Here is a 25,512-nt window from a genome sequence, read left to right as displayed (position 1 = left end):
GTTCGCTCAAAGTGTGGTTTGAGGCGGTTGACATGTAGGACCCTCAAGGGGTTCCTGGGGGATTGCAAGTCTACCAGATAGGTGACCTCGCTCTTTCTTTCCACCACCTCAAAAGGCCCAGTCCACTTATCTTGGAGAGCCCTAGGCTCCACTGGTGCCATGACCCACACTTTTTGTCCAGGCTGAAACTCAACCAGAGTGGCATTCTGGTCGTACCACCGTTTCATGTCCTCCTGGCTTGCTTCCAGGTTCTCCTGAGCGAGACTCCTGAAGCGGGCAGTCTGGTTTCTTAGTGCCAGCATGTAGCTAAATACATCCTGGGGTGGTTTACTAGGAGCTTTCTCCAAAGCCTCCTTCACCAGACTGAGCGGTCCCCTCACAGGGTGGCCATAGATGAGCTCAAAGGGGCTAAAGCCAAGTCCCTTTTGAGGCACCTCCCTGTAAGCGAACAGAAGGCATGGCAAGAGGACGTCCCACTTACGCCTCAAGGGCTCCGACAGGCCCTGAATCATGCCTTTCAAGGTGCGGTTGAATCTCTCAACCAGACCATTACTTTGGGGGTGGTAAGGGGTGGTGAACTTGTAGGTTACCCCACACACCTTCCACAGAGACTTCATATAAGTGGATATGAAGTTTGTACCCCTATCAGATACTACCTCCTTGGGGAACCCCATGCGGGTAAAAACCCCCATCAAGGCACGTCCCACCACGGGGGCGGTGACCGTCCTTAGAGGAATAGCTTCTGGGTACCGTGTGGCATGGTCCACCAAGACCAGGATGAACCTGTTGCCCATGGCTGTCTTGGGATCCAGAGGCCCCACAATGTCAATTCCTACCCTTTCAAAGGGAGTACTGACTACCGGTAAAGGTTGGAGGGGAGCTTTGCATTTCCCCCCACTCTTGCCACTTGCCTGACAAGTCTGACAAGATCTACAATAAGCAGCTGACTGCTTGTTCATCAAGGGCCAGAAAAAGTGGGAGACAAGCCTCTTATAGGTCTTGTCCTGCCCTAGATGTCCTGCCAAAGGCACATCATGAGCCAACCCCAGTAGGAAGGTCCTGAAGCCCTGGGGTACCACCAGCATACGAGCTGACCCCGGCTCAGGAACCTTAGGCTCACTATACAGGAGGCCATCCTCCCAATAAATCAGGTGAGTACCTGGCGCCCCGCCAGCCGCCTGGGCTGCAGCCTGCTGCCGCAGTCCCTCAAGAGTAGGGCATTCCTTCTGCGCTGTGCAGAATACTTCCCTGGTGGGTCCCCCTTCCTGCTGCCACTGCGACAGCTCAGGGACCTCCCCCAGTTCAGCCACCTGTTCCCCTGTAGGTTCCGGGGCATCACCCTCAGGCTCTGCCTCCTCCCGGACCGTGGGAACTTCTGGGGCGGGTTTCCCGCGCCTCCTGCCTTTCCTCTTCTTGGCGGTCCCCTGGGCCACTATTTCAGGCTCCAGGGGCTCTTGACTACCCTGATTGGCTGCCATAGACCGGGTGGATACGCATACCCACCCAGGCAGACCCAACATCTCCAAGTGAGACCTGTGTTCCACCTCCTTCCAAGGGGAATCCTCCAGGTCGTTGCCTAGCAAACAATCAACAGGCATGGTTGGACTCACAGCTACTTTCCAGGAACCTGAGACCCCCCCCCATTCAAAGGGAACCTGCGCCACTCTGCAGAGGCGCTCAGAATTGTCTACTGCAACTACTTGGTGAAGTACCCGGGGATCAATCTGCTCTTCAGACACCAGGTGACTCCTCACTGTAGTCACACTGGCTCCAGTGTCCCTTAGAGCCTCCACCCTCTGTCCATTGATGGTCACCCATTGCCTGTACTTCTTAGTGTTATCAGGCACTAGGTTTCTCTGGACCATCTCACTGTCCCCTAGTGAGACAAGGGTCATTTCTGCTGGTTCCCACCCACCTGAAACCAACTCCTCCCCAAGCGCTACACTGGCCAAACCCTGGGACGGCGCACCAGTGGGTGCCGGTGTACTTTTGGGGCATTTGGGGTCCCCCCTCACATGACCCACCTGGTCACATGAATAGCACTTACGTAGGGGACCACCTGCCATTGGCTTCCCTTTGGAGAACCATGTCTTCTTTTCACTGGGGGGTTGGGAATCCTTACCCTGGGAATCAGTTTGGGGCCCTTTAGAGAACTCATCCTGTTTGCCCTTACCCCCCCTTTCTTCTGAGAGGGACCCTGCCCACCCTTGGCGTGGTCTCCCCCATACCTCTTTTGGACCCTGGTGCTCTCCCAGCGGTCCGCTTCCTGTGCAAGCTTCCTGGGGTCAGTCAGCTTGCTGTCAATGAGGTGCTGGCGCAGCTCTGGAAAACATAAACTGTACAAGTGCTCCCAAGCAATTAAATTGTAAAGCCCCTCATACGTGTTTACCTTACTGCCCTTCACCCAACCATCCAGTGACCTGCAACAAGAATCAACACATTCCAACCATGTTTGGGATTCCTTTCTCTTGTAGGATCTAAACTTCTCTTTGTACTGCTCAGGGGTGAGACCATACCTGGTAAGTAAGGCCTCCTTCATGGCAGGGTAGGTGAGACTCTGAGCATCCCCTAAGGCCGTCAGTGTGTCCCTCCCCTCTGCCTCAAAATGCTTCCACAGGGCTGCCCCCCAATGAGCTTCAGGGACCAGGTTCATGTGGAGAGCTGACTCATAACCCTTGAACCACAAGTAGATATCATCCTCCCTCTTATAATCCCTCACAAGGTCTTTTGGGATGTGTACCCTTCTCTCAGGCTGCACTGTAGAATTGCTGCCACCATCCCTACTGGACTGGCTCCTATGATCTATCTCTTTCAAGCTAAGCTCATGAGCCATTGTTATCTTCTTCTCCTCAAGGGCTAGCCTTCTCTGCTCCAATTGGTACTCCCTTTCTGCCTGTCTGTCCTGTAACTCTTCAGGTGTCAGACCCTTGGAGGATACACTGCTACTTGCCCTAGAGATTCTCCCCTGAGACATAGCAGGCCCACCCACTACATCAGTGTGAGTGACTTGCAACTCCTCTTCCCCCTCTGGCTCCTCCTCTGTGTGCCCCTCAGCTGCTTTGGCTGTCACCCAGGCCCTCAGCGCCTTTTGCAGCTCATCCTTCTTGGATGAGCTCTTAATGGGACAGCCAACATTACTACAGAACTGCTTCAACTGAGCCACCTTGTAGCTCTCCAATTTCTCCAAGTCAAAAGCAGCTTCAGCTAGGGCATCTCCAGACTGAGACATGATGAGAGGTTAAAAAAAATATGCACAGTTCCAAAAACAGAAAAGCAAGTTCTCAAATGAAGTTTCAGCAAAGTCAATCCCGGGATCAGCGAAAAAAAAGAAACTAAATGCAGAGAAAACCAGTCCAAGTAAAAAACAAAAATCACAAGACTAGTAGTATGTGGTCACGTAGTGGTCTGAGATCAAAACAGTAGTGTACACTTAATTACTGTATGTCAAGCACAAATACAAGTCCAAATCCCGACCGCTGATCACCAATGTTAGAAATGGGGTCTTTGGTTGACAGTCAGGTTACCCCCTGTTCAAGCAAGGACCCTCACTCTAGTTAGGATAAAAGAGAATCACCCTCAGCTAACCCCTGCTTACCCCCTTGGTAGCTTGGCAGAGCAGTAGGCTTAACCTCAGAGTGCTGGGCGTAAAGTATTTGTACCAACACACACAGTAACTTAATGAAAACACTACAAAATGACACAACACCAGTTTAGAAAAATAGGAAATATTTATCTAGACAAAACAAGACCAAAACGACAAAAATCCAACATACACAAGTCAAGTTATGATTTTTTAAAGGTTTAAAATAAAAAGAGTCTTTAGGTAGTTGTAACACCACACTAGCGCTGCTAGCGTGTAAATGTACCTGGTTTGCGTCAAAAATAACCCCGCACGGGCGGTGTGCGTCGAAAGTAACCCTGCACGGCTGTGTGCGTCGAAAACAACTCGGCACGGCGGTGCGCGTTGAAAAAGCCAGCCACACGACGATCCGAAAGTCCCGCGGCGCAGGGTGCGATCTCTCAGCCTCCGTCAGCGATGCTGCGCGTCGTTTCTCCTGCTCCGGGCGTCGGTTTCTCGGTCGCGTTTCCTGCGGCGTCGTTTCTCAGCTGCGGAACCGGCGTCGCGTCGTTTTCTCAGCCGCGATCGGATTCGCGTCGATCTTTTCTCCGCACGGCGCTCGGTGCGTGTATTTTTGTCCTTAGGCTGCCAGCCTCTCCTTTCAGGGTCCCAGGAACTGGAAGGGCACCACAGAGCAGAGTAGGGGTCTCTCCAGAGACTCCAGGTGCTGGCAGGAAGAAGTCTTTGCTATCCCTGAGACTTCAATAACAGGAGGCAAGCTCTACATCAAGCCCTTGGAGATTTCTTCTTCAAGATGGAAGGCACACAAAGTCCAGTCTTTGCCCTCTTACTCTGGCAGAAGCAGCACTGCAGGAAAGCTCCACAAAGCACAGTCACAGGCAGGGCAGCACTTGTTCCTCAGCGATCAGCTCTTCTCCAGGCAGAGGTTCCCCTTGATTCCAGAAGTGTTTCTGAAGTTTGTAAGTTTGGATGCCCTTCTTATACCCATTTTAGTCTTTGAAGTCACCTTCCTTCAAAGGGGACTCACACCTTCTTGTGAAATCCTGCCTTGCCCAGGCAAGGCCTCAGACACACACCAGGGGGCTGGAGACAGCATTGTCAGAGGCAGGCACAGTCCTTTCAGATGAGAGTGACCACTCCACCCCTCCCTCCTAGCAGGGATGGCTAATCAGGAAATGCAGATCACACCCCAGCTCCCTTTGTGTCACTGTCTGGTGTGAGGTGAAAAACAACCCAACTGTCAACTGACCCAGACAGGGAATCCACAAACAAGGCAGAGTCACAGAATGGTTTAAGCAAGAAAATGCTCACTTTCTAAAAGTGGCATTTCCAAACTCACAATCTCAAAATCAACTTTACTAAAAGATGCATTTTTAAATTGTGAGTTCAGGGATCCCAAACTCCACCTGTCCATCTCTTCTCTAGGGGAATCTACACTTTAATCATATTTAAAGGTAGCCCCCATATTATCCTATGAGAGAGACAGACCTTGCAACAGTGAAAACGAAATTGGCAGTATTTCACTGTCAGGACATATAAACCACATTACTATATGTCCTACCTTATCCATACACTGCACCCTGCCCTTGGGGCTACCTAGGGCATATCTTAGGGGTGCCTTACATGTAAGGAAAGGGAAGGTTTAGGCCTGGCAAGTGGGTACACTTGCCAAGTCGAATTTACAGTGTAAGAATACACATACAGACACTGCAGGGGCAGGTCTGAGACATGATTACAGAGCTACTTATGTGGGTGGCACAACCAGTGCTGCAGGCCCACTAGTAGCATTTGATTTACAGGCCCTGGCACCTCTAGTGCACATTACTAGGGACTTACTAGTAATTCAAATATGCCAATCATGGATGAACCACTTATATACAATTTAAACAGGAGCACTTGCACTTTAGCACTGGTTAGCAGTGGTAAAGTGCCCAGAGCAACAAAAACAGCAAAATCAGAGTCCAGCACACATCAACAACCTGGGGAACAGAGGCAAAAAGTTAAGGGAGACCACGCCAAGGATGAAAAGTCTAACAGACCGCCTATGTGTTTAGGTTAGTATATGTTGTCGTCCATGTGTCCCGTCTTATAAGGGGGGGGCTGATGTTTGGAGTGTTTGGTTAAATGTGACAAGTAAGTTTAGCTTAGGTTAGTTAGGGCCTGTTGTGGGTAATGTGTAGTTAGGATAGGTTAGGTTAGTTAAGGTGTTTCCCCAGGTTTTATCTTCCATTTTTACTGTTAAATAAATATTTATGGTACTCCTTTTTCAGTATGTGTCAAATGCTTGGGGATCAGGGCCTTGCCATGGCTGAACAGTGTCCTTTTAGTATTTGCATTTGTGTCCCATCCGGCAACCAATTCCCAATTGAGCTTTTACATTGGCAACTACACCAGAACTACTTTGCTAAGATTCTGCCATCCATTGCACCCACAACTCAAGGTTACTATGTATCCTAATGTGTTGTTAATTTTTTATGTATGTTTTCAATCTCACACACTTTGGGACCAAATTTGGTATTAAGGGCACTGTGTTACGTCTGCCTGCAGCCTGATGTTCAAGTGAAGCCGTATAAAGTGAGTGGTGGTTTGATCTCATGTAGTATGGTGTACATAACTCACACCTATCATTGGTTACATTGTTCAGCCAGGTTTTTTATCTGTATGTACACTCATACACATACATTCCTGCTGTATGTTGTGTGGGAGGAAAAATGTGGGTCAAATGTCACATACGTAAAGATTGTAATGAAGAAATATTTGAAGAGAATACATTTTGGCTTAGACATCCCTTCAGGAAGACATATTCTATCCAACACATCATTATACTGTACAGTTTCTATTTACCTCAGAATTAATCCTCAGGAAGGGCAGAGGATGGTACCCCAGTGTATAGTTATCAGCCCACAATCTTTCAGCGCAGTTGTATTGACATTCTATAATCAGATATGAGGCAAAAATCACTGATCTCCCTCACAGTTGATGTGTCACATTACACAGAGACAAAGTGGTTGTGTAAGTGCTATTTATTATAAAGTACTGTAGTGCTATATTTACATTGTCCATGATTGTGAGTCCATTAGTGTGACACCTTCCATTGTGATCCTACACAAGTGCAAAAGGACATGTCATTGGACATGCTGGGGTGAAGTGTCAAACAGTGCAGAGGGACAGGATTTGCCAATGAGTTTGTGAGAGACAATCACAGGGCAGAGTGACAAGATAAACAGTGGGCTGGAGAACAGTGCTTGAGAGCAGCTGTTGCAAGACTGGCATGTTACAAAGCACAGGACCTTGGTTATAAGTGGCCATGTGGCAGGGACTAGTGCTATCGGGTACTCTTACGGGTGAAGGTGATCTGTTCCAAGTCTTCATCTTCTGATGTGTGTGTTGTCTCCTCTGCCCTTTGTGGTGGTGGTTGTGAAGGGACAACACACACCTCAGTGTTTGAAGACGTGGAATCAGACATTCTGGTAGCTGCCAACTGTGGGGCTGTTAGGGGCAGTACTGCAGCAAGGAGGAGCTGCTGGTTCTTAAGAATAGCAGCCATATCACTGTCGTAGGCAGCCATGTCGGCCCTGAGGGGGTCAATATTGCATTTGTGCATGCATTGAAAAGTTTATTGTTGGAGGGGTTGTGTCAACTCTCTTACAGCTGTGCTGATTTCTTTCACACTTTTTTCAAGTTCTTGCAGGATAGATGTTCGCCCTTGCATGGCTGTTGCCTGTTCTGCAGTTGACATCATGCATGAACGCACCCCCTCTAGGCTGGCTGCCATATTTTCCATCCCCACCCACACCTCCTTGGCCAGCTCCCACTGTACTCCAACTACATTTCTCTCAAAGCTGGTGCCAGTATCGTCAGAGTCCTCAGCTGGGTTGGAGCTGGCAGGTCGTACAATTGGAGTGGTGGGTGGGTCCTCTGTGATGGTTGCTGCATCTGTGCTCCTCCTTGTGACTGAAGGTGAGGTCTGGAGGGTTCCAAGGACATCTTGGAGGGTCTGCTGGTTGATGTTTGTCAGCTCGTCATCCATGTCATCAGGGAAGTCCAGGACAGGCATATCCCCAGGAAAGCCTTCGTCCTCTGCAATGAGATATAGTACAATTACTGTGTCTGTCTTGTTGGATTTGTAATGGGACCTGCCTGCCTTCCTATTTGTTGCACATTGTGGTCTTGGTTCCTGTTCATTGTTCCTGTCTATAATATTAGCATTCTCCCAGGCCTATGCCCCACCTGCAGGTCACATGTAGTGTGGTCAGTTTGGGGACTTGTCAGCATCACATCCTCTAGGTGTTGGTTCTGGCCAAATTGTATATTGCCACCTTCTTGTCCTACTCAACCCTCCGTCTACTTCCATTCTCATGGTGAGGCCTTGCACTGGCTGTGGTTGTTCTGATGGCAGTTGCACCACACTTAACAATCTGGAACTGAGCCAGTCTCTGATATTTCACATCAGCTATATGTTGCCGAGACCTAGCATATACTATGTATAGCATTGGCATGGCACACTACAGATGTCAGCATTGGTAGTGTGTAATGTTGATGTTGGGGAATGTGTGCTACATTGGATTGCACTGATGGTCCTAGCAGTTTTCCATTTCCTCTTCTGACTGTGAGGGTGAATTTCACTAGCAGGTGTCATATGTCCTCCCCCTCAATGCTGTTAAGTATAAGCAAAGTATAACATTTGGGATGTTGCATGGTGTTGCTGGAGCTATTGTGACCCAGGCACAGGGTGGACCCTGACATATGCAGTATGGGTATGACGTTAGTGCTGTGTACCTCATAATGTTTATGACAATGACTGATGTTTGTAGCAACTATGGACATTAACATTTGACAGGATTAGAACATTTACATTGATTACAGGGGATTGATAACTTTGTCATCCTGAACCCTCTAATTTGGGTGTGTTTGATCCATGGGGATGTTATTGCCATTAGCTACTTGACCTGCACACACAGCAGAGGTGGTAGTGGCAACTGTTGTCAATGTTAAATTCCACTTGCAGATATGGCTTGAGACTGATAATTCAGCCCTAGTTCATGTAGGGAGAATAGCAGCTGTCGTGTGACAGCAGGTCAGTTTTACGTTGTACCCTACCCTCCTGGACTGGCTTTACCTTTCCAACATCCTTGGCATGTCAGCATACCCCCATGCAAAGGTTGTTGGTGTAGTATAGTACTGTGCCCCAGGTTTCCTCTGAACAGCCCCTGTGCTGTGCCCCTTTACCCATGCCCCTCCCTGAATATCATGACTTACAAGCATTGTGTAGTAGGTATGTCCCCCCGCTTGCAGTTAACATTTGTGCATTTTAATTCCCCATGCGACTTATCCTGCATCTGTGTTGTCTCCGGGTAGTCTGCGCTGTCCTGTCCTTGAATCCCTGTGACGATCTCCTCAGGGGTGACGGCTGACACCATCTCCTCCATGTGGTCCAGGGCCTCCTGCGGTGCTCGACTCCCACTTCCAGTCTGCAGTGCTGCCTTCCTGTTCCTGGCCATATTTTCCTTGGTCCTGCGCTTGCCGTCATGCCAGCATTTCTTGCACTCGATGACTGTTCTCTGTACTTCTGCCACACTGTTTATCTTGTCAACAATTTGTTGCCATATTGCCTCTCTCCTACTAATTGGCAACTTTGAGGTGACAAAAAGTTGGTGCAGGTGTTCTGTCACCTCTTTCACCAGAATTTCCTGCTCCTCTGCACTAAAGCGACACTTTCTTTTCTTCTTCTCACTCTCCTGGGTCTTGTGTGGGTCCTCCTGGCTGGTTCCTGGTCTGTTGTCATCTTCTTGGGGTCTGTCCAAGCATCTGGGATCCATTTTGGCTCTCCTTAGCACATTTTGCTGTGTTTGCGCTGCTTTTTGCGTTAAAAAAAGGCGCATATCCAGTTTGCAACGTCATAAACCAGCTCACAGTCATTTTTGCTGCGTTAAAGTCATTTTTCTTTACAACGTGACGCATTGGTTTGAGTAAAAAAAAAATGACTCACATCTGTGATTTGCGCCTCCGTGTGTCAAAGTATAAATTTGACACCCGAGCGGCGCAAATAAATGGCGTTAGCCGTGGATAAAATTTTTGATGCAAAACTGCATCAGAGCAGTTTTGCATCAAAAAGTACAAATATGGCCCTAAGATTCAAGATTCAAGATCCAAGATTGAATAATGATGATGAACTACATCTACATTTATTATCTCCTGGAAAAATAATGCTTATAACTATCCTCAAACTACACTGCACACACGAACAAGATTCCTAAGTCAAACACCATATAATGGGACATTGCAAGTATGAATAGGTTAGGATAATGTAAGGAGCAATGGATATTATTGAAAAGTAATAAAGCACAATGCCAATGGTATGCAAGATGAAATTTGAGAATGATGACAATCATCTGAAATGCATATCAGGAAATCGCTCTAAAGTGTGAGAAAGGAGAATGAGAGAAAATTTTTCATTATTTGAGATATGCAAATTGTAAGGTGCTTAGGGCCAGATATAGGAAGCCGTTTGCATGGTGCAAACTGCAAAAATCGCAGTTAACGCCATGCAAACAGCCTAACGCGATGCTCATTCACAAATTGCGAGTCGGTACCGACTCGCAATTTGTGAATGCGACTCGCAAATAGGAAGGGGTGTTCCCTTCCTATTTGCGACTCGCATCGCAATTCAGAATGGCAGTTACCACTTGTGTCACACTGGTGGTAACTCATTCGCAAAAGGGAAGGGGTCCCCGTGGGACCCCTTCCCCTTTGTGAATGTGGGCATAAAGGTTTTTTCAGAGCAGGCAGTGATCCAATGGACCACTGCCTACACTGAAAAAACAAAAACAAATGGTTTTGTAATTTTTTTCATTTTGCAACTCGTTTTCCTTTAAGGAAAACGGGCTGCAAAATGAAAAAAAAAACTGCTTTATTGAAAAAGCAGTCACAGACATGGCGGTCTGCTGACTTCAGCAGGCCACCATCCCTGTGAGTGCAGGGACTCGCTATGGGGTCGCAAAATGCGACCCACCTCATTAATATTGATGAGGTGGGACTTTGCGACCCACCTCATTAATATTGATGAGGTGGGTCTTTGCGACCCCATAGCGAGTCGCAGACGGTGTCTGAGACACTGTTCTGCATCCGAATTTCCGATTCGGAAATTCAGACCTTCCTACATCTGACCCTTAATGTTGAGAAAAGAGACCTCTTTGAGGCAATAGATAAGCCATTAAAAATTTGTAGAATATAGCCACTAAGTGCTAAAATTATATTGAGACAAATGATGAAACATTTGTGTAACTGTGTAGAAATATCTGAACAGGAGATCAGAATTACACTATAGAATGAAAATATTGCCTCTGTAATCAAGAACTCTTAAACAAATAGGGTTGTTTGTTTTTAACTGGACTACTTATCCCATAATGCCTCAATATTGGCTGCACATGGTTAATGTAGAAATATGGAAAAAGTCATAGGATTTACTTGCCATGATCAAGACTCAGTGGAGTCAAAACTCGTTGGTGTGGAGTTGTGGTGGTATTTTTGTGAACTGAGAAGATAATCATTGTGGAGTGCAGCATTTCTCTTGAAGTACCTACAAATAAGGAGCATGGTCAGGCTCTGGTTCCAGCAGTTTGGGATTCATTGTGCGGTCTCCCCTAGGTAGTTACAGTTAGGACCATGTTTCCTTAGAAAACGTGTTTTTGACTTGCCAATATCTTTGCACCGTTTGACCATTCTTCGTGAAATTTTCCAAAAAAGTGCCCCTGTGGTTCTTGTTACACTTGGAAAGTTTTAGGGTGATCTGTGAAGTGGGGGCTGAGATAAAGAGGGGGGTCAAAAAAAGTTGAGTTTCCCATGTTAGTTCCCTTAGGACCTTTATACATGACTACAGCCTGAAACCGCTGGACCGAATTACACCAAAGCTGGCAGAAAGCTAGCTTTTGGTACACAGATTGTGCTTTTGCGTATGTGGTGTAAATCGGTTCAGTAGTTTTGGAGATATTAAAGGAAAAATAAATTTAGATATCTCTGGCTGCGACAACTTAGGGAATAATGACAAGCTCATGCAGTGAAATACAGAGCTCCCAATGGCTGTCAATGCTTTAAACCAGGAAGTGTTGGCAGCCATCTTAGGACTTGGCTTTAGTCGAGTTCCAGAAAAAAACAAATGGGGCAGAACTCCTTAGCTCTGGTGGTGGGGTTCCAGAAGGACCTTGCCAGAGCAAAAAAAGCTTTTTTTTTTTTTAATGTTGGTGCAAATTTCCAATTAAATCAAACACAAAAAAGTGTAGGTGCTTGTTTTTTTAAAGCCCCAGGGTGGGCCAGGTCCTGGGAACATTTATAATTTTTAATGTGGGGGGTGTCTCCCAGCCCCTCTGCACCCCATGGACTACTACCTACTTGGGGTGATGCAGGAAATTTATGTGTGGAGGGCCGCATACCCACCTACACGTCATGTGCAACTACTTTGCCAGGCCAAATGCTTCTTATGTATGGAGGAGGCCCCGATGTGTGGAGGAGGCCTTGTGGACTCCCCAACAGCCTAGATAACCTAAACCTCCCCAGGGAAATGTTAAATTCAATGCTGGGAGGGTGGTGCAGCCCCCACACTGCCATAGGGACCACTACCTCCCCTTAGCATTATTAAGATTGAATGGGGGGGTGTGTCCCAACTGGTGCAGCCTCAGGGACCACCACTTCCCCGGGGCACAAATTACAATGAAGGTCAGAGGGCTTCCCAGCCCTCCACAGCCCTGGGAACCACCACCTCCCTGGGACAAAAGAGATTGTTGGAGGGGGGCCACGCTGCCCCCTTTGAGGATCCACTTATGGCCTTGGAGACTGCCACCACCCACGGGTCAGCTCCTCCTATGTCTGAGGTGCCCATCCCCGGGACATACCTGTTTCCTTTTGCTTGGTGGGAGCTGACAGGCCTGTCCGTGATCATTTCCCTCTGTTAATTGTTTTTTTAAATTTAAATGGTTAAGGCTCATAATAAAAGGTTATCTCACTATTTTTTATTGATAAATGCATTTTTCTTTTCAATTTGTCCAGAAATATCTCATTCTAAATATTTCATCCATCAAAGCCTAAAAAAACATCTATCCCTGTCCTCTCAGTCTTTTTCTCTTGCTCTCTTTCAATCTCTTTCTCCCACTCAGACCCGTATGCATCCACTCACAGATCCACCCAGACACTCACACACCCATTCACAGACCCACTCAGAACCTAGTGCACCGACTCACAGCCCCAGTCAGACCCTCATGCACCCACTCACAGACCACATAGACACTCATGCACCCACTCATAGACCTTATCAGACTCTCACACACCCACTCACCCACCCACCACTAGTTACCCCACAAATTATGCCACTCTTGACAGTTTGATAACATTATTGCTTACTTGAGATAACTCTAACTATTACAAGTGAATTTCTATGGTATTGTACATTGAAAATGTGAGACTAACTATATCGTCCCTGTAACCTTTGTTTTTTCCATTGAATTTCTCAGTTTTTTTTATTATTCTATTTCCTAACTGTAACCTCCCTGTAACCTTTAGTTTTTTCAGTGAATATATATATAACTATATATATATATATGTGTGTAGATATATATATATATATATATATATATATATATATATATATATATACATATATATATATATATATATATACATATATATATATAAATATATACTTATTTGTATGATATTTGTAAACATAAACTCTTGTAGGATTGGGTATCGAAAAGGTGGGTAGCTTTGTTACAGTTGTTTGGTTGTAGAGTACTCGTTTTTGCTTGTTCCTTGTTAACATTTGAAAAAGCGAAAGTGAGACAGTTAATTTCTCCCTCTCTGTTGTGTTGGAATGTCTAAAAAAATTAAATACACATACCTAACATTAAAATAAAATACTAAACAAAAGTATTAAAAATGACATTATACACAATTAGGTGAAAATGGATATAGAAAGTACATTAAAAAAACATATTCCCACCTGCAATATTCTATCCCACAATATTCTTGAATTCACAATATTTTTGACATGATAGTAGTGATATTTGGGTCAATCAATATTTTGGAAACAATATTATTGTGGAATATCACCCATGATATATCATCTAGATTTTAGTAATTATATTGTTAGTGTTGTAAATGAGCATGAGATGTATGATTTTTCAGCAAACAATTTTTAAACATGGGTGGCAGAAAACAACATGATTTGTGTTATGCATCTCCTCCTGTTAAAATGGGCATTAACATTGATTCTAACTTAAAAATAGCCTTCTTTACTTTACTTCCTGCACCCGCCCTTCATAAAAATGAAATCTCTGTATCATATAACTGATGGATAGAACTATATAATCTTGGATTTGTTCAAGAATAGTGAATTCTGCCACTGATTAGTGTGTGGCAGTTTTGAACAGTGGAATGGTCCACATCAAAACTAGCCTTACTGACCCTGTAGTTCAAATGAAGCTTCAACTAAAAAAAAAAGAAAAGATCGTTCCAAGATTCCATGGCACCAGAAGAAATATTTAATTGTGACAATGCCAAAACCAAATCACGTGAATCAATCCTAGTAATACATTCATAGCTCATTTCTCACCAACGCAAATAATGCCTGGTAAAGGATGTGTGATGTAAGGAGTAGTCTCAATGAATTATTGCACGAAGTGTTCCAACATATCTACTTATCATTCCATATTTTCAGCGCGGAACTCCTACTGCGGCGAACCTATTGAGGCTGCTCAGACTGTACAAATCTGACTTCCTTATGGTTAGTAAGTTGTCCAAATATTAAGTTTTTTCATAGGGAATTGCTTTATAGGCTAGACTTTTCTCTAGCGAATCGAAGGAAAAACGCGTACCATATGATTTATAAGTAGATTTAGTGTGCAGCAATTTATACTTTTTCATAATTAGAAATTGAAACGCTCTAGCTTTTATTTCCATTTTCGGTAGACAAACTTGAAAACTTCAAACGTCATTTTCTTTCATATATGTGGGGCATTCGGTTGTGTTTGCTGATATTTTATTGAATTTACGGCAAGAATACAAGTAACATTATTGTTATTTTTATAAAGTAAATATACAATGGTATTTCAGTGTCTTAGTAAACGATCGTCCATGTACCAAATGTACACTGTAGAGTTTCATTGTTTGTTGATTTTGCTCAGCTTTGGTAATTATCCCAGAATATCATGTAAATTCGATTTAATATTTAAAATGCATGTTGAACTAGGCTAATGAATTTATATATTATTCAATGCTAAATACCAATTAGTATGTATATAAAAGTCGACCTTGACAAAAGAGAAAATGAAAATATCATCTTCCATGCAAAGACAAGAACCCCGAAGTTTGTAGTTACGTGGAATCAACATGTTGGACGCTTGCTCCTCATTCCGTTGGTAGAAGAAGTAAGAAAAGGAAGTAGTTTCTATGGCAACATTTAAAAAAACGCAATACTTTCCATTTGAAAATATTCTTTTGATAATAACACACGAACATCTAAAATAAGCCACACGATTACAACATAACAGTGCTCTAATGTTTATTGATGGTTTAAACGTGCACGCATTTTTCATTTTATTTTCACTCACATTCTCTAACAAATAGTGACTGAGTATATGCACCGAATAACCCTTACGCTTCCAACTAGGTGGCTCTTTCCTTAATGCGGTGAAATTTATCGGGTATTGGAGTTAAGAAAATTGAAAGTTTCTATTTGTACTTCATACCAAGACGATGAATGGTACATGCCATTATTTATACGGGGCATATACATGGGTCATAGAGCATGACAAACGAGAAATAGAAAATCAAACAGAACAGATATAAAAGGTGAGCGTAACATAATTTCTTGGAGGATGGCAAACGACAGGAAAAAGTGTACCTTTTACAATTACATTATTTAGCGTACTTCTTACAAAATTATTTCAAGATACAGCCACATTGTTTTCTAGTTGCTCTTCTAACCAAGATGAGTCTGAAAGTGAATTCATAATAGGATCATCCACTTCACCTAGTACGTCCGCTAAAGTACAGGTGGAGAATTTGTATTTTTCAATTTGTTGGTAGTAGTTGGCAAAACTACCAAAGAACCATCATATTCCCCTAGGTCTCGTGCTTGAAAAATCACAGTATTGCCTCGGGGGCGTTATTTTGTACCGAAGTGAAAAAGACCTTACAAAGTGCTTTTTCAAGTTCAAGCCCAAACAAATCTTACAGTGGCTGAAAACTATTTAATCTTAAAAAACATCCTGTAAAACATCTCAGGAGTGTAGTTCAAATGAAAGAGGAGAAATATTAAATCTTAAGCAGGTTGGATATTAAAATCAAAATATACATCATATTATAGAACAGTCCCCAAATTATTTCAGTTTCTAATTGACTTCCTCCAGATATGCCACACATGTACACATTCTTTTCTGGGCAATAATTGTGTGGGTATTTTTGTGCCTTTTGGGCTGGGAGGTAGAGGTTCTGGATGCTGGAGTGATGGATGTGTGTGTATCTGTTGTGGTGTTGTCTGCAGGTATGCTGGATGTTTTGGATGTTTGTGTGTCTATTGGGGTGGTGTTTGCAGGTATTTTGTATGTGGTGAAAGTTTGTGTGTCTGTTGGGGTGATGCCAGAAAGTATACTGGATGTGTTGGATGTGTGTGTGTGTTTTACTGTTGTCTGTGGATAAGGTGGGTGTAGCGGATGTGTCACTGGCTGCTCTGTTGGTGTGTGTGGGTATGCCTGATGTGGTGTGTGGGTCAGTGAGGGTGGTAGGGGAGTCTGGTGAAGTGGTGGCTGGTGTCATATTTGTGGGTGTTTGTTGAGTGCCTGTGTGCCGGTGTGTCTTGTGGTGTTTGTGTCGATGTGTGCTCCTTGTGTGTGTTGAGGTTGGTGCATGTGAATGTGTCTGTGTGCTTGGGAAAGTAAAAAAATAGGGGATTTGTGTTTGGATGAGGGAGGTGAGAGTGGAGGAGGGACAGAAAATGAGGGGAGGCCAGAGTCTGAAAAGATATCTGTAGGCCAGACATGGCACTATCAATGCCTTCCAGGAAAGCATTAATCTGCTGAAGTTGGCTGGCCAAGCCGTGGATGGCATTCACAATGGCAGTCGGCCCCACAGAGATTCTCCTCAGGAGGTCAATAGTCTTCTCACTCAGGGCAGCAGGGGTATCAGGGGCTGGGGCGGACGTGCCTGCGGTAAAGGAGATGCCCATCCTCTTGGGTAAGAGGCCAAGTCCAACTAGGTGGTGAGCAAAAGGGAGGGTGGCGATAGAACTAGGGGTGGGAGACAAAGATGGTACAGGAGTAAGTCCTGATGGGTCCACCACCACTAGGGAGTGGCCTCTGGAGGTAGAATCTGATGATGACTATGTTGATCCTGTCTCATCCATGGCACTCCCCTCACAATTTGGGCCACTGGGTCCCTCCATGTCATTGATGTTATGTCTGGAGTCCAGATGCTTCCCCACTTGGGTGTGCCCTGTCTCCTTCATTTACCTGGGCTGATGCTGCAAATACAAAGAGGAAAAGGGTCCCCACATGTTTATGATCCCACTTAAACAACAGCTGTGATTAGCAAACATTAGCATGATGTCAAGTAAGCCCAAGCAACAAACTATATCAAAGTGCCTCCTACATGTAACATACCATATGCATGCATGCCATCTGAACTGTCAAAAGTTGCCCATAGAAAAATCAGGATCTCAGACAAATCCAATTGCTTGGCTGAAGTTGTGCATTCACATAAAACTTAAAACAAGTAGGAAACCACATTACCTTCAATGCTTTGGCTCATGAGCATGCTTTGGTTACCTGTTGTCATGCAATAGTAAGCCAGTCCCAACTTTATTCCCACAGATCCCACACAAGAGCATGCAGACATCTACTTGTCAAATACACAATAACAAAACATTGAGAAGTTATGCTCCAAAAATCTGCCGTATTGCTGATAACAGTAGAGTAGCCTGGAGAAGGTGAAATGGAAATACACATGTCACAATGGAAACATATTAGTAGTAGTACAAAATCTTTATTCGACTTTCACCAAGTCATAAAAGACATAACAGTCATAAAAAAGATCTCTGGTTATAATACATGTGTTTCAATAAAGAATAAAAGTCAAAATAGATAAAACGATAAAAATATAGTAAAAATGTAGTAAAAGAGGGAAAAGAAACACAACAATAGAAGAAACCTATCACGGTAGATTATATTTTGAACATCTCCCCCATAGATTTCCATATCTTTAATACCATACATAAAAATTTTGCTAAAATACCACACGTTTCTAAGGAAGAGAGTGACTGGAGACAGGCATAGGCTGTGCGACATTGGGGGAGATTGATTTTCCTTAAAAGTGGAACAACGAGGCGTTTCCTCTGGTAGGCGTAAAAATTACAAAATAAAACCACATGAATTGTCGATTGCAATGTTTTTGCATCACAGGGGCATGGTTTTAACAAGATTGACCAGTCATTCATAGTTGGAAATGAAACTAGTCGATGAAACGTATCTAGCCTAAGTCTGGTAAGAACATAACGGTGGCGAGGGAGTACCATGTTTGCCAAGTAAGGCTGCATACCCTCCGCCGTCAAGATTATTTGGTTATGAATGACTGAAGTTTTTTTTTATTCCACACCCCAACGTATGTCTTCTAGGTGTTTTAATGCCAGCTTGCTCAGGTTCTTCCTAGATATCTTCTGCAACAAGGCTGGATTTGAGTAGTAGTCTTTGTTGCCCAATTTTTCAAAAAAGGTTGTGATGTATTTTAACCATGGTACCCTTGATGTGTATAATGACTTCGTACAGTCAGTAAGAATGGCCTTATTAAAACTGGTGTGCTCCGAGGTCCAGACTTTATGCCATAATAGCAATGGCTGTATCTTTATCAGGTCTGCAATGAAAGGAACCCCAAGTTCCAAGTGCGTGACGTACGATGAAGTTCCTTTTGGTACCCTCAACAGATGTCATAGGAAATCATTCTCCACAGTCTGAACTACATCACAGTTTGTATGACCCCAAATTCCTGCCCCATACGTAACAGCTGGAATGCACTTGGCTTTGTAGATCTTTACCATGTTAGGTGGTGTAATCCCCCCAAGCCTTTTGGAGAAGAGTCGTAGTGCCATCGTTGTTTTAATCAAGTGCACTCTCTTCATCTCCCTGCAGTTCGCCCAGGAACCCAACTTATCAAGAGTTATGCCCAAGTATGAAAAAAATTGTGCGGTTTCGACCTTGCTATCTGCAATAGTGATGTTATAAGACTTCCCGCGCTTCCCACCGCAGTTCATGATAAAAGTTTTTGAGCGGTTGACAGTAAGACCCAGCTGTGACATGTATGTAATGCAGGTTGTTAAGAGTTTCTGGAGAGCTATTGGGGTCCTAGCCATTAGTACTGCGTCGTCTGCGTAAAGTAATGCCGGGACAGTTCGGTTATCTATTTGGGGTAGATCTTTACATTTAGTGACAACACAAAAGAATGATGGACGGAGTGCTGACAATGCAAACACTCACCCCCAGTCACAGATCTGGGTTTAATCCATCGTTTTTTTGCTGCCCATGCCATTCCAGTTTGGACCCAGCCATATGCAAATCAGTCTTGACCCTGTTCCCCATGGGAACAGTCCAGCCCGAACTGCCAGGCCAGGTCTTCCCTGGACTGGAAACAAGCATCCTGGGACCGGTTTCGGGGTTTCACCCCTCATCAGCCAGGCTAGCTTGAATCCAGTGGCATGGGAAGCACGGGACCCACGTCTGGGCATACCCTTCCCACTTAGGGCGACATTAACAACACAAAAGAATGATGGACGGAGTGCTGACAATGCAAACACTCACCCCCACTCACAGATCTGGGTTTAATCCATCGTTTTTTTGCTGCCCATGCCATTCCAGTTTGGACCCAGCCATATGCAAATCAGTCTTGACCCTGTTCCCCATGGGAACAGTCCAGCCCGAACTGCCAGGCCAGGTCTTCCCTGGACTGGAAACAAGCATCCTGGGACCGGTTTCGGGGTTTCACCCCTCATCAGCCAGGCTAGCTTGAATCCAGTGGCATGGGAAGCACGGGACCCACGTCTGGGCATACCCTTCCCACTTAGGGCGACATTAACAACACAAAAGAATGATGGACGGAGTGCTGACAATTCAAACACTCACCCCCAGTCACAGATCTGGGTTTAATCCATCGTTTTTTTGCTGCCCATGCCATTCCATTTTGGACCCAGCCATATGCAAATCAGTCTTGACCCTGTTCCCCATGGGAACAGTCCAGCCCGAACTGCCAGGCCAGGTCTTCCCTGGACTGGAAACAAGCATCCTGGGACTGGTTTCGGGGTTTCACCCCTCATCAGCCAGGCTAGCTTGAATCCAGTGGCATGGGAAGCACGGGACCCACGTCTGGGCATACCCTTCCCACTTAGGGCGACATTAACAACACAAAATAATGATGGACGGAGTGCTGACAATGCAAACACTCACCCCCAGTCACAGATCTGGGTTTAATCCATTGTTTTTTTGCTGCCCATGCCATGCTTTACATTTAGTGGCCAGTTCTTTGTCTAGGTTGTTTATGTACATTGAGAACAGGAACGGAGCAAGAACGCAGCCTTGGCGCACTCCTCTGTATAAACCAAAGGGGCGAGTGCATTCCCCTTTTAGGCCGTACCTCACTCTTGCTCTGCTCCCTGTGTACATTTCACGAATAAATTGAATTATGGCCGGTTCCACCCCCATGCTGTTTAAAATATCCCATAATTTATCATGAATCACACATCGAAGGCTGATGATAAATCAATAAAGGCCAGGTACAGGTTGCCTGCTCTGATCTTAGTATACTTTGCAATAATAAGACTTAGATTTAGACTTTGTTCCACTGTTCCGATTCCTTTTCGGAATCCATACTGGACCGGGGTTAGAACAATATTTTCCTCAGCCCATGTTTGTAGCCTGTTCAGAATTATTCTCCCTGCTATTTTAGCTGTTGTGTCCAGCAGGGAGATTGGCCTGTAACAGGCTGGATTGAGGCGGTCACCCTTTTTATATATTGGGATTATGTTAGAGTCTCTCCAGGATGGTACGGTCCACATCGACAGATAGCCCTCAATGTCTGCGTCAGTACAGGCCCCCACAGCTCCATGTTGGCCTTGAATAAATCAATCGGAACGCCATCAGGGCCTGGCGCTTTCCCTGATTTACTTTCTATTAAAGCTTCCTCTACCTCCTAAAGGCTAAATTGGGGGGTTATGATTAGGCGCAGACTTTCCTGTGCATCGTGGTCGTGGGTATGGTCTAGTGTGTCACTCGTCAGGGAATATATATTAGAGAAATGTGCTACCCAGTCTTCTTCGGAGATAGCAATTTCCATCCTAGGAGTGTCACTGTCCCCTAGCATAGGGGAATTTATTGTCTGCCAGAAGAGTATGTTATCTTTCTTGCAACTTGCTATATGGAGGGTTTCCCACAAGTTTGTTTTTATGGTCAATTTCCTTTTCTTTATTGCTGTCTTATATTCCTGTCTGCGTTTGCGTATATCACTCCAGCACCTTTTTGGGGCGTTTAGGGCCTTTTTCAGTCTCTTATGTGCTTGGGTGCAGTTATGGTCAAACCATCCGCACATCCTTTTTTTCTCTACCTTACTGCTTTTAATAGTGAGGGCTTCTTTTATGGTTTGTGTAATCGTTGTAAACGCACTTAGACATTGCCCTGGATGGGGGTTCTCTCTTAGACAGTCTGCGAAGGTATGTTTACATTGGTGTATTACCTGTTTCAATAAAGACTTAGGGTCTATCTGGGCCCACTTCATAGTATATCCATTGCGCGGTGCCAGTTCAATATCATCTGCCAGTATAATACTATCTTCCCTAGCTGCTAAAAGGGGAGATATTAAGAGATTCATACTCTGAGGATAGTGATCACTAATTGCGATGTCATGCAATGAGTAGTTTGTAAGATAGTGAGCGAAGTGAGTAGACATTAGGACATAATCGATCACTGTATTTGCGCCCCTTCCGTTATATGTTGGTTTAAACTGTGGATCGGCCAGGACTAATTCATTTACAAAGGAGAGGTTATAGGTTTGAGCCAGTAAGTTCATTTCCTCTCCTTGAGCGTTATGAGGGAAGTGAAGGCTTGTGCCTATGCCTTCCGAGTCCCAACCACATATCTTATCTGAAATTTCTTCACACGGATGGACATTAAAATCACCCCCCCCATATCAATAGGATCTCTCGATTGTTTTTTCCGAATATTTTTTTTAAATCATTTTCCATTCCCACTAAAATATTGGAGAGTTCTCTTGGAACAGCATTATTATAAAAATTGATAATGACTAAGTGGGTCTTGTGGTCCAGGTTACTCTCTATCAATTGGTAATATGGACTCGTAAATTGCCTCTCTAAATTCTGTAGGGGTAGTTTGTTGGAAATATATGTGCACAGTCCCCCTTTAGGTCTACCATGCCTTGACTGCTCGGCAGGAGTATGAAATGTTTTATAGCCATTTATATGGGAGGGAGTTAGGAGCCATGTCTCTTGTAGACAAACACATGAGTAATCTACTAAAGAATTGGCCCAAATCTAATTGTCTAGCTTATTGGCTAAGCCTGCAATGTTCCAGAATAGTAAAGCTAGTTCCGGTTTCCGATTAGGGTACTGCTTAGGGTTACGGTGCTGGTTCTTTGGGGGGGAAGGGGGGTAATGCTGTTGGTTGAGTTTAGTATACGTTTGGAATCATCGTCCTGGGCTAGATAAGGTAAACTCTCATTTCTTACAGGAACCATAGTGTGTGATGTGGCTTCCTTATGTGTGTCCATCCCGAGTATATAAGTTGTTTTGGCTGCTCTTTCGGGGGTAGCTGTCTGTTTCATATCCAGTCAATCTATGTTTTCCAACGTTGAAAGGGGGTAGAATCTATTGCATGTTATAGATAAATCTGGGCTGAGTGAGGATGCTACAGCTTGCTGTGAATGGGTGAAGTTGTTCCCCAATGGTCTTTGGTAGAAGTAACCCAGGGGTAGTAGCGAGATTCCTTGTAGGGTAACTTGTCTGGCTCCTAAGTCATGGATCATTCTATTCACTAAGTTTGGTGAACCAAAAGAAAGGACCACACAATCTCCAGTTAGTACTTTCCTGTTGTTCCCTATCCATTTAATTCTTCTGACCATTTTTATGTCATCAAAAAGGGTCTTCACTGAGCCAGGGCCCATTCGGGTCCCAATCCAATTGAGGGCCTTGTTTCTCAAGGCCGACCATGTTTCGTGTTGTTGATCGTCTTTCGGAGGGACATTAGCCAAGACCACAACATATGGTGTGACCTCCGGGGGGAGATGTAGCAAGTCGCTAGGGCGGAAGATATGGTTCGGGGGTTTGTTCCTACTGGTTGTGTTTCTCCCTGAATTTGGGTGGTGATAGGTAGTTGCTGCCCTATGCGTAGCACTACTTGCTGTCTTGCAAAGTGTGGGGTTTAGAATTTTGTTATCTGGAGAAAGATTATGTGATGTAGTAGCTTGAAAGGAGGGTTGGATTGAGTGATACAGCGAGGGAGGTATTGATTGAGTACGAAGTTCAGTCTGAGGATTAATGATTTGGTGTGGACTGATTGGCCTATTGTGTAAAATAGGATGTCTGGTGTTCTCGCGTCCTGGGGAGCGCGATGTACTTCTGGGATCCTTGCTTTGAGTATGCATGTGTTCCTGTTGTAGGGATTTTATTATTACAAAACCTGCCTCATGCCTAGACTCCACCCCCTTTAGGCGCTCCAACATAGAGTCCAAGGTGGTTCCGATAGATGATTTCAACTGGTTCACTGTCTCGTGAAGGTTTATAAGGAGAGTCCGAACAGTGTCTCCAGCTGAGATTAGGGATTTCTTCCGCGTTGGTTTTCTCGATTTTTTTTTAGTTGGGGTAGTTCTTAGGTCTATCACTGGCATTGTTTTTGCGGTCTTGTCCACCGGAATTACCTCTGGTTTTCTTGGTTGCTTAGCGGAGTAAGTTAGATTTGAAGAGTCTTTGACACAGCCATTTGTAAGCCTTACTGTTGAAAGTCCATCCCCCTGTTCACTGGATGGGGAATTCTGTTGCCATGGTGCGGTCCCTAGTGATTCATGGGAGCACTCTTTAGATGATGACATTTTCCCTTCAACAGTAGCGATTTGCTTATCTATCATTTCCATCGCCCCAGAGATATATTTTAATATAGATGAACTATCTTTTAAAATTGGGTTGTTTAGTTTTGAGTGTTTCCTTTTACCCATGCTTGTAAAATGTAATGTAATTTATTTAATTAATTTAGTGGCAGGATTACTCAAGGGGCTATATTTAAGTATATAAAAACGATTACTTCAATACTAAAATATTTAAAACAAGGGGGAACAGGCAAAGCACCCACACAGTACCTTCAGGCAACCAAACACTGGTAAGGTGCCCAGTCCCGATGTCCAGAAGGTTTTTTTGGTAGAATGTCAGGGGGGTGGCCCTGCCTCTTCCTGGCAATGACGGGCAAGGACGGGCCCGCCCTTGGCCCGGGCTTTGCCTCGGGCGCCGCCCGCGCAGCTGGAGTGCGAGAAGAATTTAAAGGGCTCCTGCCCTTCAAGGCAATATCCGGCACCAACGCGCTTCCCGCGACGGCGGGAGCGCGAGAAGAATTTAAAGGGCTCCTGCCCTTCAAGGCAATATCCGGCACCAACGCGCTTGGAAACATATGGAAATATGGAAACATATTAACAATGCACACTTCATCATGTGAAATTTGTCCTAATGGATTCATGTAGGTACTACTAATGTTGCTCAGATGTGCTAGACATTTGGCATGGAAATGTCTACTGTGAACAAAATGTGCAAAATGTCACGGAGATATAACGCTGAAATCCACAACACAATGATTCAGCAAGCCCCCAGGGAAATCACCACTGATGTCTAGCACCCCTTACAATGTCAAAGGCCCTCATTATGATATTGGCGGTAAATCCCACTTACCGCCACGCTGACGTCCGCCAACTTACCGCTGCCACGACGGATATCCGTTTATCATATTATGACACAAACACACCAATTTCATCAGTATTCAGCCACGTACACAAATCCGCCACACCAAAGGTCAGTTATAAACTGGTGGTGTCAAAACCTACACCGTTATGCCAACAGAACTATGCCCACCACATTCTAATCCCCGTATCACCACGGCGGACATTCAACAGTGGGAAACCATTTGCGGCACATACCACCGCACTCACAATGGACACCCACAAACAAAACTACACCACATTGGACAATTCAAACAACACACACCTAAAACCCATACACACACCACACCCACACCACTATAAAGCACACCCACAGTACCCACAACCCTTTACAAACAACAATTACTGGCAGGAGATTGAGCCCAAGAACACTGACACAACTAGAGCCACATACTATTCACACCTATACACCACTCACACACTACACATCACACACCCCAACACATTACCCAACACACCCTCACCAACACAACTCACACAACACCCATGACACTACAAAGACACCCCTGTTTCACAGAGCAGGAGCTAAGGGTCATGGTGGAGAAAATTGTCAAGGTAGAGACACAGCTATTTGGAGCACAGGTGCAGCAGATATCCATAACTAGGAAGATGGAGCTATGGCGGAGAATCGTGGATAGGGTCAACGCCATGGGTCAGCACCCAAGAACTAGGGATGTCATCAGGAAGAGATGGAATGACCTATGGGAGAATGTACGTTCCATTGCAGCAAGACACCAACTTGCCATCCAGAGGACTGGCTGTGGACCACCACTTCCTCCCCCTCAACTCACAGAATGGGAGGAGCAAGTCTTGGCCTGGCCCGAGTCGGAGGAGGACTGGACTCTGGTAAGTCAACTCTCTACTACTACTACCCTCCCTACTTGCATGCCATCACATACCCTCTCCTTCACCCT

This window comes from Pleurodeles waltl, chromosome 1_1, assembly GCF_031143425.1.
Source record: "Pleurodeles waltl isolate 20211129_DDA chromosome 1_1, aPleWal1.hap1.20221129, whole genome shotgun sequence".
Classification (NCBI taxonomy): Eukaryota; Metazoa; Chordata; class Amphibia; order Caudata; family Salamandridae; genus Pleurodeles; species Pleurodeles waltl.
The sequence above is the reverse complement of the archived record's forward strand: the minus strand, read 5'-3'. Positions refer to the sequence as shown.